This window comes from Chinchilla lanigera, unplaced genomic scaffold, assembly GCF_000276665.1.
Source record: "Chinchilla lanigera isolate Chin_1 unplaced genomic scaffold, ChiLan1.0 scaffold00024, whole genome shotgun sequence".
Lineage (NCBI taxonomy): Eukaryota > Metazoa > Chordata > Mammalia > Rodentia > Chinchillidae > Chinchilla > Chinchilla lanigera.
Genome location: NW_004955425.1, coordinates 1,375,737 through 1,381,147, shown reverse-complemented (window position 1 = coordinate 1,381,147; position 5,411 = coordinate 1,375,737).

The following is a 5,411-nucleotide window of genomic DNA, read 5'->3' as shown; positions in this document are numbered from 1 at the left end:
GAAAGAAAGAAAGAAAGAAAGAAAGAAAGAAAGAAAGAAAGAAAGAAAGAAAGAAAGAAAGAAAGAAAGAAGGAGAGAGAGAGAAAGGGAGAGAAAGAGAAAGGGAGAGAAAGAGAGAGAAGGAAGAAAAGATAAGAAAAGAAGACTGTCAGCATACCAAGCACATTGTGATTACCATTTCTCACGTCTGCCATGCAAGTTTACTGTCAAATTGGACCGGTCTCTTAGATATCTTTTCCCAGTTAAATAAAATTCAAAGGAAAAAATGTCAATGGAAACAATATGCATAGGAAGGAGAAACACGTTTATATATAGTAACAATGGACTCATTCTTTCTGGCAGTTATCAGGGTTGGGGATATGTGGAAGGGCAGTGGTTGGAGAGGTTAATTATTGTTATGGTTGAATTGTGCCCTCTCAAAATTTAATTAGAGCCCTAAGCCTCCATACCTCAGAATGTGACCTTATTTACAAGAAGGATCATAGCAGATGTGATTAGTTATGATGAGGTCATAGTAGAGTAGCAGTAGGACTGGTGGTCTTATAAAAGGGGAAATTTATTTGGAGGCTGAGGCAGGAAGCTCGATTGAGCCAAGGGTTTGGGGCTCTGAGCAAAAGAGCAAGACCCCATTTTTTAAAAAGGGGGCTTGGATTATAGCTCAGTGGTAGATTGCTTATCCACCATGTGCAAGGCCCTAAGTTCCATCCCCAGGACCGCTACCAAAAGAGAAGAGGAGAAGGAGGGAGAGGGGGAAGGAGAAGTGTGATTTCAATTTTGTGATTACCTTTTATGTATTGAAAAAGCAGTTAAATGAAATTATACTTATTTTATATTCATATTTTGTATTATGTACCAAAATGAAAATGAAGTACATTTATTTCACCCGGGGAATACAGAAAGACCTCCAAAATATACTGTGTGAAAAAGTAAATGAAGAAGGCTGGGGATTTAGCTCAGTGGCACAGTGCCTGCCTGGCAAATGTGAACTCCTGAGTTCTAATATTATGTACTAAATAGTGTGTGCTAAAGGGCAATCAATATTCAAAATATCCTGTAATTTGTTCTTCATGAGTACCTTGCAAATAGTCTATTATTTAACCAAAGAGTAAAATATGGGCAGACGGAGCAACTTTCTCAAAGTAACCTGGAGTAAGTGGCAGGCAGAACTGGTATTCGTGTCAGCTCTGACTCTAATGTCATAGTTTACGTACATCACAGGAGCCACTGGAGCCACCTTGCACTAGAAGGAAGTGAGTGAGTCAGGAATGGTGGCACACACCTGTAATCCTGGCACTCCGGGAGGCTGAAGCAGGAGGACTACAGGTTTAAGCCCAGCCTGACAAGTTGGTGACTTAGCAAGACTCTGTCTCAAAATTTTAAAAAATTGTAAAAAAAAACCCAAAAAAACAAGGGCTGGGGATACGGCTCAGTGGAAGGCCTTGGGTTCAATCTCTAGTACAGAAAAAACGTAAGGAAGGAAGGAAAAGAAAGTGGGGTAAGGTGCTTACAAAATATAAGGAAGAGTAGAAAAAAGTCTGTAATTAAGATCTGAAAAATTTGTTTTTGCAGTACTGGACTCAGAGTCCTGGGCTGGGGAGACAGCTCAGCGGCACAAGCACCTGCCTGGCAAGTGCAAGGTCCTGAGTTGATTCCCAGTATCAAAAAAAAAAAAAAAATGAACTCAGAGTCCTCACTGAGCTTCATCCTCAGCTTCCCTTTAAGACAGTCTCACTAAGTTGCTAAATTGCCAGCGCTGGGTTTGAAATCTGACTCTGCTGCCTCAGCCTCCCAGGGTGCTGGACTACAGGCACCTATCACCGTGTCCTGAGAACATAAATGATAGTTTAACGTAATTTTTAAAATTTTTGCTATATTTTACTTTATTGTTTTGATATTTTTGAAACAGGGTCTTGCTCTGTAGTTCAGGCTGGCCTTGAACTCACTATGGAGCCCAGGCTGGTCTTGAACTCTTAACAATCCTCCTGCCTCTGCCTCCTGAGTGCTGGGATCACAGGTGTCTGCCACCACTCTCGGCATAAAGTTTTATCCTTCTTCTTTTTTTTTTTTTTCCAGTTTTTTGAGACAGGGTCTCGCTGTACTTTTCAGGTTGGCCTTGAACTCACAGCAACTCTCCTGCCTCAGCTTCCCAAGCACCGGGATTACAGGCGTATACCACCACGCTTGGCTAAAAAATCAAAATTACATAAAGCAACCTATGACAAACAAAATACTGAATTCTCAAATAAAGATGTGATCATTATTAGGTTTCCTGTAGCTTTTATGCTCTAATATAGTTTCCCAAAGCACTGTTACTGGTCAGGACTTTAATTAAAATGAGTCACTGACTAAAGTACCATTTTAAAAGGCTTCATATGCTGGTGGTGTGTGGGGTGAACTATAAAGAGTGAGCCTAGGGAACCACAAAGGTTGAAAAGGTTTTCCTTAGTGAAGACACTCTCCAGCAGTGGTGAACCTATAGCACGTGTACCATTATTTTTCTTGTAAGACAAAATATGTTCATGTCTGAGTTGTTTTTTCTCAGTACTCAGGCTTAATTGCAGTGTTGGCACTCTGTGATAAATAAGTGGGTTTGGGGTTGCAGTTTGGGCACTCGTCTCTAAAAGGTTTGCCGTCATTGCATCTATACATTGCATTTACGACCTTCATATGTTAACTAGCTCTATTTAAAACTGTGTACAGGTTCCACAGTGCTAGCAGTGTGCTTTAGAAACCTCAGGATTTTTTTTTTATCTTGGTACTAGGGATTGAACCCAAGGTCTCTGTACCAAGCGACATTCACAGCCTTTTTTGTTTTTTTGTGTTTCTTTTCTTTTTTTTGTACTGCTGAGGATCGAACCCAGGGTCTTGTGCATGCCAGGCCAGAGCTCTATCACTGAGCCACATTCCCCAGCCCTGTTTCTTGTTTCTGAGACGGGGTCTCACTAAGTCACGTTGCCCAGGCTGGGCTCAAACTTGCAATCCTCCTGCCTTAGCCTCTCAGAATGCTGAGAGTACAGGTGCACCCCACTATGCCTGGCAGAACGTCAGTTTTAACCCAGTCCAACTCCCTTCTATGTATGGACGTCGAGACACTTGGATTTAGCAAAATCATTCAAGAAACTGAAGGGAGAGGGGAAAAAAAAAAACTGATGGGACGATCTGTCCATTTCCCTCCCATTTCAAGCCGCTGATTCCTGTCCACCCCTCTTTCCTCCTAAGACAGAGTCCTGGCATAGCCTCTTTTTAGGAGTAAAGAAGCAGAAGGAACAGCCGCCTGTGTGCTTTTTCTTCTTGGAGGAAAGCTCATCCGACTACCAAAGGGAGCACAGAAAACAATTGGCAGTTCTTATAGAGAGGTAAAACCATGATTCTAGCCATAGTTCTAGACAGTGTAGTTTCATTCTCAATGCCCTTTCTGATGGCATTGCTTTGCCAGCCTTTTACAGAAACTACGTGTTGGTTCATATTCTTGGGGAGTGGTTTCCAGGTACCCTTAGCTGCTTCTCTTTGCTGGTGATGAATTTAATCTAAGGGTCAGTGTTACTCAGAATGTGATAGGAGTTTCCAGAAACCATGCTGGTCTGAATATCTTGAGACTGTGTGATACAAGACCATACAAAATAAGTATCAAGGCTGGGGATATAGCTCAGAGGGGATATAGCTTGCCTGGCAAGCACAAGGTCCTGAGTTCGATTCCCGGTACAAAAAAAAAAAAAAAAAGAAGAAGAAGTAGTATCAAATATTTCACATTTCTTGGAGGCAGGTCAAAAAAGAAAAAGTGAGGATAAAATTGTTGCATTTACTACTATGTTAAAAGGGGAAATGATGAGAACAGGTTAGGAAAAAGGTTATAAAAAAACTATACCTAGTGGGTTTAAATGTCCAGTGGGCTCAGGCTGATAATATAAATGAGTGAAAATTGATTGACCCAACTTTAAGATGTGGAAATGCTGAACTCTAGAAAACACACCTAGAAAGCGCCAGCCAACAGCCAGCAAAGGATTACCAAGGGGTGGGGGGCAGGGTGGATCCAGTGCTGCCAGAGCTTCCAATTTTTCAAAAGAACCAGAAATCAGGATCTTTGTATCAAAGCATCTAATTTTTAAATGCGGACAACTAATCCAAACTGGATTAGGGCCAGGAAGGAAAGGAAGAAGACAACAGGAAGGAGAGGGAAAAAAGAAAGCCCTGCGCAGCCCAATCGCTGCGTGTGTGCGGTTTTTACCTTAGGCAGTCTTCTTAGTTTATTTCCCAACAATTCAAGATGTTTAAGAGCTTAATTCAAAGTGCATTTGGAAGTACTCAGAAATGCAGGTGGAATTTCCATTGCCTCGCCAGTTCTTTAAATCTAGCCGTAGCTTTTATTGAGCACCTTAGAAGTGCAAAGTTGATTATCCCGTCACATTGAAAGTGAGATACGTTAATTACATTAAAGAAAGACAGTGGCCAAAATGACTGACACACACATATTTTAGCCGTTTTTAAAAGGATGGTTAAGAGTAAAGATTCCTTTGTTTACAAAAAAAACCAAAAAGACCTATTAGAGTGCTCAGGTTCTGCAATTCACTTCTGAGTATCTGCGGTTAATGGGAGGTTTCCGGCATCGCTTCGTTGAAAAAAGGAGGCACTTTTAACAGAACTGAAAGGCAATCACCCTTTTCTTGAAGGCAGTTGTGACCCATGAGGCCATAGAAAATTTATGTTTGCACAGAAGTCATCTCTGACACCAAACCTCCCGAAGTCCTAGCAGCTCACAAGGGAGTGGGTCTGTCATCTTAGCAGCACAATGGGTGAGACCTGGAGCAGTTCAGCCTGGCTCAGGTTATCTATCATTCACGATTACATGTTAATATAAATGTGTTAATACACGCTGCACCCTGCGTCCCACGAGACTCCCGTCGCTGTAGTCACTCCGCTCCTCTCAGCCTCTCCGTACCTACCAATCTACAGTTTTTGCAAGTGTAACGTGTGCCTATTTTTGTTCCCACTATTTCTTCTGGTCTTAGAACAAAGACGCTTCGAAAACATCTAACTTCTGCCTCCGAGACCCCCACCCAGCCCGTGCCCCGCCACAGTCTAGGCTCCCCCGCGCTCCCTCCCGGTAGCCCTGGTCTAGGACTCGCTGCGCCTTCCCCGCCGGCCGCCCGCCGGGCCCTCCCCAGCCCGCAGCCCCTCAGCCGTTCCAGAAGCTGGCGAAGAAGCTGCAGACTGAGTGCCACCTCTCGGCGCAGTAGGTCTCCGCGAGCTCGGCGTTCGCGTCCAGCCCGTCGGGGTCGGGCCCGGTGCCCACGCGTCTCTCCTCCGCGGGGGCCCAGGCCGCCTTCCTCTTGCCCCCTTCGGTCTTGTGCTCGGAGGTGTTCCCTCGGGGGCGCCCCCGGCCCCTGGCCCGCAGCCCGGGCTCCTCCGGGGAA